Below are 13,822 nucleotides of genomic sequence, written 5' to 3' on the forward strand. Positions count from 1 at the left end.
GTTTAATTTTTCTTCGTTTTCTGTCTGGCCCTCGAAAATTCTCTTCTGTCTTTGCGAGCTGTTTATGAGACAGTTGGAAAAACTAATTTCAAAAATACATCGCCGACCTTCTTAACCTTCGCGAAGCTTTTACTAATCTAGCACTTTATCAAGTGTGAAACCCAATAGGTGTAAATTTGAAGGTTTACACACCATTCCTTCAATGATTTCAAATTCCGACAAACCCATAAAAAGTAGTTAGATAAGGGATCTTAAAAATAAATTACATTTCCATTAGCTTTATGAACAACAAATTGTCCCATTTTATGGGATGGTATTCTGCATAGCTGACAGGAAAGCGTGCGAGTCTGCACAAATTTTATTTCTATTAGAAAATTAATTATTCTTCGTTCATCTTTTTTCTTTTAATGTTTTTGCCGACCTCCTTTCTTATCTTTCAAATTAACGTATAAATTATTGTACCAAAAATTAAAAACGCATGTTCAGATGTTTTTCTGAAGAAAAAAATTCATTAGTCTATTAATTAAGTATTTTACTAGTTTTTTATTATAAAAATAACACTCGAAAATTAATCTCATTTATATAATTAATTAGCCTTTTCTTTTCATTCGAATGGAAATCTCAACTTTTTTTAATGTTTGTTCTAACACCGATGACAACTTTTATCTTCGGTTACTTTCACTACAAGTTGAAAATATAAATACAATCTGTGTCAAAAATCCACTAAAGAGGTCACGTTTCCCGCGGATTTTGAAAAAAGTACCAAAATATGGGTGTTCAATTTATTGTTGATTACAATTTTCTTTTTTAAATAAATATAAAAAAAATAATAAGTGAAGTGGACGTTTCACAAGAATTTGGATGAATTCAATATTCTGTTAAAAACAAGTTCACCTTGATTGTTAGGAACAAAATATAAACAAATTAATTTTAAAAAATATACAATTAGGTATTTACCAAGTAAGCAGCGTAATATGCATTCATAATAGGAGGCCATGGAACTGTTGCATTTAATTTGGTAGTAAAGCTGTCTGTTGAATTAAGTTTTGTTTTTCTAAGTTTGCGGTTATAAATAGCGTCAATGTTTAGTGCATTGTTGTCAGTTTTACAATAGGAGAATCACGGTAAATTCTGCAACAGGTTATGTTCATTTTGATAGGTCCGCATGTCAGGCACTTTAGTGACGGAAATCAGTGTTAAAAAAAAATTCATGGCCTCCTATTATCTCAAAACAACGTGAACGGTGGGTGTTTATCTTTATCACTGGATTCCCCAGGAATCTAAAATCCCAAACTCTAAAAATTCCAACATTTCTTGGAATATAAAAATTATTTTTAAAACGTCTGTGCACCTGTTTCCATTTTTTGTTCACCTCATGAACAGGTGCGTGTCGATGTAACGGACACACCATTTCGCTTTCTCTTGTGCGGCTCTGTAGCGAGTATTTTTGAAATTTTAGATGATCACCCTTGCACGTCTGCAACGTGCAACCTTATGGTCCTTAATCCGTAAAATCCACCACAATAAAATGTCATTAAAGCTTTTCAGTTGACTGAACGTCTTGTGCTTTGTCACTCTAACCACCTGCTCGTGACAAAACCTCAATAAACCATCACGTTGCATAGATAGAAGCTAAAACTTTAACACTCCATTGTCATCAGTTTTATCACCCAAACATGCGACAAAACGGTAAAACGGTCCTGCGGGGATTCCCGGAACCTCAAAAAAACCGCTACACCGAAGACACCACTTTCCATAATGCTAACTGCAAATTATCGCATCTATTTAGGCCGGGCTCTAATGGCTTGACGTGCAAGTCCTTTGACGCATAATCTGCTCACTCGTCCATTACGTCGCCCTGATTTACACTCGATGGAGTTCATAGCGGATTGTGCGAGTTTGAGGACCGCTGAGCTCGCAACTATATAAATAATTCTGGGCCGCGATAACTATAAATCGAGAGTAGAAGAACGTTTTCAGCTCCATAACAATCTAAGTAGCTAATTTCTAATCAGCGTAACATTTCCTGCTCGCAGATTTATAGACTTCTTCGACGTTTCAACCACTTTCGTTTCGACTCACGACTGAAAATATACATTTACGCTCGTTCTAGGATGTCGCGCCCTTGACTTCTTCAATGTTATGACGATTCCGATGCAAATGAGCCGAATCTGGTCCCGGGCTCAGACTAATTGGCGTCATCCTTCAAAACTTCTTAATGGCGTTGTAAATTTAAAGGCCCGGAAGAGTAAATCGCGCGTTTTTTAATGGAATTGCGAAAAGAAGCGACAGATGCCGTATTGGTGTTGACCAATCGGATGGTATATGAGGCACGTTGATAGCTCCTTCGAGTCTGCCAAATAAAAACCTAATTGCCTGTACTGCGTGGTCGCTGATTTCGCATGCACGGATTCGGCGCTAATGACTCGCAGAGTGAATAAAAAAAACGATTGTCGTTAACACTACATCTGAAGGGAATTATGAAGAGTAATGACACAATTAAAATTAGAAATTCGCCGAGCGTACGGTCTTATCTGCGACGCATCGCTCTCCCGAGCCGGCCCAGAGCTTTAGCTTTAATTAACCCGGCCGCTCGCTGTCAAAAGACAAATGAACAACAACGGTCGACGGGGCCGAGTCGGTCGCCAAATCGAAACTGGTTCATTTTGGCAGTTTTCTTTCACGTGACCCTCGCATACCTAAACTCTTCCGATAAGACGCCCACTCGATTCCGCCTCAATGAAAATTTACGATCGGCCGTTCATTGATACTCGAAATTCCGCACCATCACATGTTTTTAAAGCACCTGTCGGTGTAGTAGGCGACGTCGTGATCCGAAGACAACACCACGGCACACTCCGATGAGGGATGACACTGAAACCGTATATCCTTGGACAGGTGGAGTCGCGGTCGCCCGATTGGTAAATCACGATCGAGCCGGCATCGGACAAATAAAACAGCATCAGTCAACTAACAAATGCCGGTCGAGACTGGCGCACCGGAACGCTGACAGTCGGAGGCTCGGACTGAGTCGGCCGGACTCGTTGCCGCCTTGCTCTAGCGTTGAAGTCTCCGGCCGATCTCGCTCCGGTTTGACTCCCGGAGGATGCCGTTTCGGACAGTCCCACTTCTGATGGTCCTTTTTCGAAAAACGAAGCTTCCGCCACTCGGCAATTAAGACATCACGACCGGAAAAATTCGAAAAAACGGCGCCATCCCGCCGTCGAAGCGCGCCGCTCGCTCTATAATTTCAAGTACCTAATCAGATTAACATGCGCAACTTAAGTATCATAGACGAGGTAATTACTGGTTTTTAGTGATGATAATGACGACGTGCGCGTTTTTATCGAAATGTGACCGTGAATGTCTCTCATTAATATTAATCGTTTTGGAATTCTTCAAATGTGAGGATTAAGGCGTGAAACCGAATTATTTCTGTTTGTGTGAGCGGCGACAGAGCCCCCTCTATTATCACCGTCAAAACGCACGAATCCTGTGATGTACAGCCCGCAGAATTATCTCCACTCTTATCTTTGTACAAAATCAACAAAGCTATTACGCAGTTGGATGTGCTCTCGTAAACAAGATGCGGAACAATGTAGAAGTCGGATTGTCGTAAATATTGTAAATTTTAAATTTCTCGGAGCAAAGAACTGAGTCGTAGTCCACTACACTTCCTTCACGATAAGACTCTTCGACGTCAAGGAAGATTTGTCAAACCCCGCGTGAAGATGAAAATCATCTCGATGTTAATTACTCAAAGAAAGTGTTCGATCGATAAGATCCGAACAAAGAATATGAAGTAACAACTCCTGGCAAATAGGAAACAGAAATATAATAATTATTATTACGATTCTATCAGTCGATAGTCAGGAAAGATTCTATTGCGAGATAATAGCATCTAGGTAACATTTACAGACTTTTTTCTGGAAAAAGATTCAGCTTAATAGAAACGGTAAATTGCGAGTTATTTACTGGAAAGAAGTTTTCGATTTTGCAATTTTCAGGTCGCTCATAAGAAATAATAGATAATGTTGTTTTTGTCATTTACAGATTGTTGTACGACTCTCGTATGATTGAGCAGCAATCTAGTCAACTAAATTCAATCATTCTCGCATCAAATAGAATGTTTTTGCCTTATTATGCACATTTTTAATTATGCAATGGCCAATGTGAACTAACAGTAAAACGTCATTATTCCTACCACTGCAACTGCTGTACCGTAAGAGGTAAATTTTTAAATCTATTTTGAACAATGTAATGTCCTACTAGAGATTTCATTTGACATTATTTTTTTTAACTCACGATTAACACATCAACTTTCTCTCAACTTTGAATTAAGACACACAAAATTTCGGAAATTGTAGCCGCACACAATAGAATCTAAACTTTTTTCTGCCCACAATGATAATTAAAACCATATTGTATTATAATTTTTGAGCACTTTATTATCTGTTGTGTGCAAACTTTTCACTTCTCTAGCTTCAAAATTACGATAGCACCAGAAAATCTCCTAGTGTAAAAGTGAAGCGACCTACTTGCACATAATGTTTTGCACAATTTGTCACAAAAAGTAACGGTTTATGCAAATTAGACCTACTGCGACAATTGTTTGAATTCTTACAATTCCGGTTCATCACAGTAATGGCGTTCTTTTTCGTTGATTGCGGAGCAATTTCATCTAGTGCTTTGTAATTAAGGTTAATTATGGCGGCTTCTATGTAACCTATTTAATTTTTTCAGGCAAAAAGCAAGAAACTAGGCACTGTGGGAAAACCATGGAAATGTTTATCTCTGTTTTGGTGAGGAACTTACCGACTGCGAGATGATTATGGTAGCAGTTGGAAGGTACTGGGTACATACCTGAAACAAACAAACTGTTAAAATCGAAAAATTACCACTTAACGTAATATACAAAGAATCAATTATGCAACCTCTTTGAAGGTTTTACTGTCTGAAAAGGTGTCCAATCTATCAACTCACGTGCTAAATTTTAAAAAGCTTAGCCTAGAAGGTTTCTCGAGAGCAAAAGTCACAAACATGACCTACAAAAATTTTAATAAAGTATTTATTATTGAAAAGATCGTTCTCCAAGCAATTTTATGCAAATATGTTGAATACATTGATTGGTCAATATCCTTTGACATTATAAAAAATTAAAAGAGGAAGAACGGAGGTCCGAGATGAAAAGCGTTTTGGAACGACCCTTTGTGTGCCCACTCTAGTCAGTTATTTGAGAAGGATTCTTAGAACTTTGTGGACAATACAGTATTTATGGACGAAATACAGATTTATCATTGTCGTTCAGAAGCAAAAGGACATTCAAATTAATGGAAAGACCCTGGTGTATTTCTTGGAATAAAGAATAATTCTGGCGGATTATTTTGAACAAGATGAAACTGAAACAGGAGTACAATATTCTATTTTATTAACTAAATTAAGTGAAAAAATTGTTGTACAAGTCGCAGATGTGTTTTTTTAGAGGGCAACGCACCTGCTTAAAAAATTACTAAATCAGGCTTTGAATGAATGGACCATTCCTCTTTCAAAAAATACTTGAAAGATTCAAAGTTTTCTTCGCATGAAAGGATAGAAAATGGCGTACAAGAATATTGTACAGACAGACCAATATTTTTGAACAGCTCTTAAATTATCACTTATCATTATGAAGTTAAAACAGGGTTGCCAATTATATAAAGCAAATAATGATTTTTTAAAATTTCACACGGACACAACCAGCTAAATGTGAAATTTATAACATCGTACTAGTATAAGTGTTGGATTTTTTCATGGGCTGTGACCTTGGAAATATCTGCGCGAAGGAGGAGCGATAAACCAGTGAAAAATCTGTAAATGAAAACATCGACTACTTTAGCGACGCGTTAAATTTCAGAGTTTAGAGACGTCACCGAGACGAAACTAACGTATTCGTTCTTTGCGCAAATGTGACTCAGAGCCCATGAGAAAATTCAACATTTCTATCATAGATATTTAATACTACGATTTTTTTTTAATCTAAAATAATTTCTTCCTTTATTATTTCAAATGAAAATATTATTTCAAACTACATACTTGGCATTAAAAATCTTTGAAATTCGTTTACGTTATGTTACGTTACGTTCACGTTAAAATTAACGTAAATTCTCTTCAAAAACAGTGGTTGACGGCGATAATCATGTTGGTTGATTTTTTATAAACGCTAAAACTTCTATTTTTACTTGAAATATTCTAAAAATGTACTGACTCGAATTGCTTGGTGCCTAAATGTTCAACAATTTATTATTTTTTTTACAACTAGACAACATTTAATTTCATGTTAAAATACTTGATCTTCATATAAACACACATGTCCTGGGTGTAATGGAGATACTTTTATTCTCGACAGTGCTAATAGCTTTTTCAGGCGCCAAAGTCGTAAACTTTTATTTTAAGAGATTAATTTAAATTGTTTCTGTTTTGATTTAATGGATTTCCCAATAAAAAAAACTTGACCTGTAAATAAAACGATGCTTTTTCTGAAAAATCTTCTTTTCGGATTTATACAGTTCTACTTTTATAAACCCACTAATTTATTGTTATTCTACTTGACCATCAAAAAAAAATGTCCGTTGAACTAACGTGGTAATATACATAGGAATCATTAAAATTAATATTTGTTTTCATTCTTCAATGCTGCTGAATATTTTGCTCATTAATTCTACACGTTTATTTATTTATTAATAACAGTCGAATAGAGAAAATAGCTGTTGTTGATATGACAATTTATATTCTTATTAAATGGCAACAGCAACAGTTTACAAAAGAAAGTAAGAAAGTTGTTCTGACAACAACAATATTTTGACTAAATAACTACGTTAGTCTGAGAGATTTAGCTCTTCGAGTGAAATCATTTGAGTTCAGTTTAGATGACAGAAAACAAAATCAAACGTGATCGAGTACATCGTACATTCTCTGTTGAATAAAGTAAAAATAAAAATGAATCCGAAGTACAACGATCGAGTAAGACATAAATAAAACTCGATTTCTTTAAATACTCCTACACTGTAAATATGAGTCAGTTGCTCGACCAGTAACGACCACACTTGAAGTCTCTCGTAAATTTCACCGTCTCCTCTCACTGAAAACCGACTCTTGAATTGAAACCTTCAAAAATCTGAATTTACCATAACTGGTTCAAAATGGTACATCTCGTACCAGATTGTCCACTAGTGTAGGTAGTCCAACACGGGACGCGTAAACCTTCCATTCAGCGACGAAGACGTCGGCGATTTCCGTTTTAGCGATTTACAGTTTACGCTTCATCACCTACAATAAATTCCCGTTGAATATAAACCACTATCAGACCGCACTATACAAGTGAGAATAGCGACAAGTGCTCAACTATCCACGATAAGATACACCACAGCTCGGAACATCCATTCGGTGTCTTTCACCAAACACATGCAACACCGATGTTCTTGATTGCTCGGTGATAGAGGTTTCTCTGAGAGAACGCAACAAATCCTGGCCTGCGTAACAACTTCTCACATAAAAATCACACAACAATTGCTAGATTAGATCTAAATTAAAACACATCGTGACAACCGCTACGATCTTTGGCGGTCTCGCAATCTCACTCGTTACAGCAACGGATCAAGTGCGGCAATCAACCGGATCGTTAAATTTTAAAGGATAATTGTAGCAATATCCTAGATAACGACAGTGCAAGCTTGCAAGGAAGTGCGGTTGCCTCGAGTGGTCAAAAAGTGGACTTTTCATCCAGCCATTCTAGAAAAACGAAACGAATATCACTTCCTTATCCAGATCTAGATCATCTGGAATCGACCAACACATGTAACACGTGTTATTACCAGATATATTATTTAGATAAGTGACAATACTGCTCAACAGTTGCTACGTTGTTAGATGTTAGCGAACGGGACGAGATTTCAACACTCAATTTATTTATGTGCCCAATTAGTGGATTTAATTGGATTTGATAGACATAAATGGGAAGAATGAACCAGAGCGAAATTTACTCCACATCGAAGAATTTTTCAAAGATCCAACTCGAGCAATAACTTCGCTATTTACATAAATTCCGTACAGAATCATTAACATTACCAACGAGCACAACACGAATCGGTTAATATTTTAGCAACACGGGTGCGCAGCTACTCTTAACGTCGCTTAAAACATATTTATGCAGATAATTAACTTATCAATTAGACGGAAAGTAGTTTCTACTGTTGGAACTAGGATTTTCAATTTAAATTCTTCACGTGTGATGATTCCAATTTCTCAAATTGAATCGTCTTAATTGGCCAAGCAAACGTCGTACATGACTCTGTATTTTTCCAGATTGAGGCACTATCGCTTTCCGTTATCTCGCCAATAATAAATACTGCATTAGATACGTGAAATTAATTATTTAAATCACGCAAACCAATAAATAATATCGTGGCAACCAATTACGATTCCGTCCGAGACAAAAATACAAAACCTTCTGATTTATCCGTTGTAAATTATCGACGACAACAAAATATATGGTTGGGCATGTATTTCAAACAAAGGAGTAGCCTTTTTAATTGTTCGACGATAAATAAGGCTCATGTGCGGCTTTCGCATGGCCTATGCCTAGAGAAAACACTGTAAATTTCACCAACTAATTATCTGATAGTTTTATTGAGCATAACATAATAGTTTAAGTAAATTATGGGAATTTTGAGAGGAAAGCCCCCGGGACGGCTGTCGAACGTCTATTAATTCCTGTTCCCTCAAGGATTGCTGTTACCTCTTAATTAACTGAAAACGGAACAGATGTATCAGTTTTCCCCGGACAGTATCGGTCCGAATGTGGATCCCTGCGTGGCGCCCTCGGCGATCTTCCGCGTTTCGGCCTCATTAGTCCAAATGGTCGGCGATAAACATAGATAATAGAGCACGTCGAATCGATTCGATTAAATAGAACACGGTGGTAGATCAAACACAAAAGGAAACGGCATAAATGTCCGTCGGATAATAAGTGTAATGATTGCGGCGATTGACTTTTTGCTGTTTAAGTATTCCCGAAGATGCCTTTGTCAATGTACCGAAACAAATAATGCAATACTTCACTGCAGTGGAGTCACTTTCCCATGAAGCCGTGAGATGAAGACCTCACAACATTCCTCCTATATAACCTACTGGCATGACAATATAATTAACATCAAAAAAGAAATGTTAAGGAAAGTCGGTTTCTTGATTATTTATGGTGCTCACATGCCTATTTGTTTTATAGAGTCTTAATTAAAATTGGCAATAAATTCAAACGAATTTACATCATTTTGATATAAACATTATTGTGTTATTATTTGAGGCACCTACGCACGCCGACGGTTCTTTTAATTGTTTCACATAACCTCCACCTAAGCAGATTCGCCCAATTAAGAGCTTGTTAATCATTGTTCAACGTCGGGTGACGTAAGACGGAAGAATTTTTTTAATGGTGCACGACGAGGCTCTTTGAAGATGAGGACGAGATAAAATTTGTTCACACTTTTAGCCGTGACTTGGCCATTAACATTATTCATAAAACTGTGAACGGGATATTTATTTATTCTGATGAGGACACTTGCTCACACACTAACTCCAGTGTAGGACGCATATGCATAAAACTCGTCGTAAATCGCCAATTATCGAGCGTGAATGTCATTTTATGTCTTGTGTGCTCACAACGAGCTAATATATTGAGTACACCCCATAAATCTTCGATTCCGCAGAAATGACCGCAACTTTTTGTCCAAAACGGCGCACAGCACGGATGAACCTCGCAGCCGCCTTATTTGACACTTCTAATTACTCGCAATAAATTACGGCTTGAAATTGTTTTTGTGAGTGTCCAAAATGCTAATTAATTTTAAAAATGGGAATCTTTCAATTTTCAGAAGCTGGCCTATCATTATTTTAATGTAATAATGATGATTTATTAGCGCTCTAGCATTGGTGCAGGTTCGTTCACATCGGATAAAAAATTAAGACGAGCCCGGTTTTAATTAAATTTTATTAAAAAGTTACATTTTATTTGCCGATACGCATAATAAATCACTTGCTGTGATTAGGATTTATGTTCTATTGGCGGCAAATCTTTCCTAACAATTAGCGTACAGCAGTAAAGAAGTCGATTGCATTGATATCAGCGGCAGATTTAATAAATATTTTCTTGGAAAAATTGGTACAGTGAACCTGCCAGGTGCTCGACGAACTCAACAAAATCATAAAGATGAAAGAACATTTTGAAAGTCGACGAGGTGAGAAGAAATCCGAGAATCGCTATTAACACTGTCATCGTCGCATTTAATAGAAAACGTGGCCAAAATGAAAAAAAAATCACTCCGAACTGATTCTTTCGGATTGGGATCTTCGATCCATCACGCTTAAAAATCATTTCCCACGATGTGACATCTCAAAAGAATATTGATTAAGTGAGTACAGGATGCGAGTAATTTGTGCAAGAATTCAAGTTTCTGGTAAATTAGTAACGTTTACATGATTCGCTTTCAGCAGATTATAATAAATGACAACGATTACGTCGGAAATATTTGTGTTGGTCGGGCGTAAATCAATTTGGAGTTGAGAAATTACTGTATTATGATGTTATAATGGTCCCAGAAGGGCTATATGGGCTTTATTATTACTGCGATGACCGCTGGTTAATTAATGTATTTAACTAATTACGTCTTCTGTCAATTAAATTATTAATTTTTCGATTCGGGCTTTGTGGGATGCAGCCGCATGGGGCTTTATACGATGGTTAAAGATGAGAAAGACCATTAACTTGATCTTTTACGGCCAATTATTACGATTTACTGGGGGCTATAACATTAATTTAAAATGATATTTATAAATTTTCAGTTTTTGTGGGTAAAGAAGGTGATAAAAATTTTAATTGGATAAAATTTCTCAGATTTTTTCTCCAAGTGACCAGACCAGCCACCCAGTTTGAACATTATCAGTATCTGCATTAAGAATTTGGAGTTGTCAGTTAAACACTGGTTTTACTAATTCTTCACTTCACCTCGAATAACCAACAAAACACTTTGTTTCTGTCATACAAATATCTACAAATATTTATTGTACTTTTTTCACTTGCAGAACTAAAACGGACACTTCAATGATCAAATATGTCTTTTGCTAAAATAATTGAAGTGAAGTGAATATATTTGTTTGGAAGATAAAAGTGATTCCACGCTGTGCGACTGGTATCTGCAAGTCCTTAACAGTTCGAAAAAGCTACTCCAAGAACTGTTTACCGAGTCTTGTTTGGCGCTTCCTTCTGTTTGACAGCAAATATTCAACCACCAGATGAATATTCACACACAATGCAACATGCGTCCACTTTGAGTTGCATTCCTTAAAATTACAATCCAATAAAATAACAATATTCCAAAGTCACCAAAGCTCCCGCACCGCACATGCTTGAGGACTTTGCAGGTTCTTCACTTTGACGGGTATCACCGGAATGGAACTATGTTTGAAGATGTTTTTGGGGAGATTATGCTGCTGGTCCGGCGTTTGTCTGCCAAGGCTTACTGTTGAAGAAAACCCCAAGAAATAATAACCACATTCAAGGGTTTGGCACGGGATACAAGGTTTAGTTAAATCTTCTTTCAACTCAGCTTATACTTTTTACACAAACTTACAAAATTCCTTATTTACAGTATGTAATTCAGAAAATTATTGGAAAAGTGTCGTTTAGCATTTTCAGATGTCAGAATGATCAAGTAGTCAGGCTGCAAATGAATCAGTACAGGGTGATTCAAGTTTTACCGCCCGCACGATAAACCCTATTAAAAAGTTAGTAAAAATTATGAATCGTTGGGGCTACATTCCCTTCATATAAGGCTTCAAATGTGTGTAATCAATTTTCCCGTATCACTTCATTCAGAGCCATAATATTTAAAAAATCGATTTTGATACAAAATTTTTTTTTTCCGTACACGCTCATAATCCACAATTAATTCAAAGAACACATTTATGAAATTGGCATCAAAAGAAAATTGTTAGTTTTTGAATTATTGCAATTTTAACATTAAGAGCGAAAAATGACCAAGATTTACAACTGCAGTGTCATAAATAAATACCTCATTGTTGGGTAGAGATCTGTTGACAACTTTTCTAGTAATTTTGAGAATTTTAAATCTATTAGAAGTGGGTGTTCGCGCTCGGGCGGTAAAACTTGAATCACCCTGTACAAGTGAACAGTCTATTTCCTAATCTGCACAAAATTTCAAAACAAATAAAAACTCTATTTATAAACTTTGATTTTTACCTGAAGACAGAGACAATTTTTCTTTCTTCACCTTACGAATGAGATATACATAAATAATAAAAATTAGACGACATAAACTGGAAGAGGATGATATGAAAGGAGTTGACAACTACAAATATTTTGGAATGATAAAGAAAATAAAGAAAGTGAGAAATAAAAGTATAAAAGTAAAAGATAAATGCACCCATAAACATAAAATTAGAAAACATACTAACGATGGTTTAGAATGGTAGCAGTGTAAGGTTTAGCAGTCTGAGAGTTCAGATAAGGAAGAAGATTAGATAAAGTAAGAAATGATGGTATGAGAACGATGGTAAAACTTGACACAAATTCATTAAAAGACATAGAAAAAAGACAACTATAGTCGGCGCGGCGACTCAATTATAAACTGGCGTGATCTTCACGTGATTTGCGGGGGATGGTTTCCTATTGGTTGATGGCCGCCCATTAAGAAGTATGGTGCAGCTCAATGCACGCAGCCGAAATTTCTATCCATTCTTGCAGTAGTAAGATTTAAATTTTCCGCACAAAACTCAAATTTGGCGAGGCAGTGTAAATCAGGTTTCCATGAGGTCGCTTACGAACTATCACGTGAACACCTCGTGACAACTTCACTGGTTCGCCGCGCCAACTATAGGTTGGTTTGGTCGTGTAAATAAAATGAACCATACAAAATGGCCGCGGAACGTTTTAACAAGGATTCCGCGCAAGAGAATGAAAAGAGGAAGACTGATATTAAGCCGGAGAGAAGATTTCTATGCAGAAATTAAGGAGTTGAGAAAAAGCAATGACTGCTAACATAAAGGAAGGGACACTGGAAACGGTGAAGGTGCGGCAGCCGTAGAAATCCGGAATTAAAAAAAAAGAAATAAACACTGGTTGACATTAATGTTCTTCTTAGGAGCATTTATGCTTTATTTGCAAATTTTTAAACCAGAAAATGATATTCATAAACTTTGAAATATGTGTATGTACTAGTTTTGAGTTTTCCCAAACATTTTTGCTGTTTTCGCAACTGTTTTTTTTTTTGTTTTTTCCGTCGATATTGCAAAGGTTTTCTAAAGTTTTAGAGTTTCGAAGAATTTTAAAAAGTTCAAGAATTGTGTTTATTACATATTTCAGAATGATAGTCTCCTAGAAAGGAGTCAAAGGGAAATTACATATCAAGCAATTTATTATATAGAACAGACAAGATGACTCTAGGTTATCCGGAAAATTGAACCATAAAAGAGCATATTTTTATCATAATTATGTATGTGTAGAGTAAGGAATCAAAATTTTCCAAATGTAGCATAAATCACGGATGTAGTACCAGAGCGCCCCGTACTAACCCTTTCGGTGCGTTACCGTCGCCAGCGAGAATCTAATCGCTGGGCCCCTACCATCATCATCAGCTGCGCGCCGTCGGAGCGTGCCGCATCATCCCCAGCCAGGCTATAAAAGGGATGCACGCATGGACAAATCAATCATTATTCATATGATCATTCGAGCTCCCTCAAGAGTCTCACTGCTAACCTTTATTAACTTTGTTTA

The 13,822-nt window shown here is 36.6% G+C and overlaps 1 protein-coding gene across 4 annotated transcripts in view; it reads right to left on the bottom strand.

Moving 5' to 3' along the window:
- The window catches only part of LOC138124951 (protein prickle-like), a 201,150-nt gene that overhangs the window by 88,314 nt on the left and 99,014 nt on the right, over positions 1–13,822 (bottom strand). The window contains exon 1 of one of the 4 annotated variants that reach the window (XM_069040149.1): positions 2,807–3,008. The exons of 1 other annotated variant lie outside the window; for it this stretch is intronic. The gene's annotated coding sequence lies outside the window, so the exon portion shown is untranslated. Of the gene's footprint in view, positions 1–2,699; positions 3,009–13,822 lie in introns of those variants that run through there. 2 more of the 4 variants (XM_069040150.1, XM_069040148.1) reach the window with 2 other exon arrangements.

This window comes from Tenebrio molitor, chromosome 2 (assembly GCF_963966145.1).
Source record: "Tenebrio molitor chromosome 2, icTenMoli1.1, whole genome shotgun sequence".
In the NCBI taxonomy this organism is placed as follows: Eukaryota; Metazoa; Arthropoda; class Insecta; order Coleoptera; family Tenebrionidae; genus Tenebrio; species Tenebrio molitor.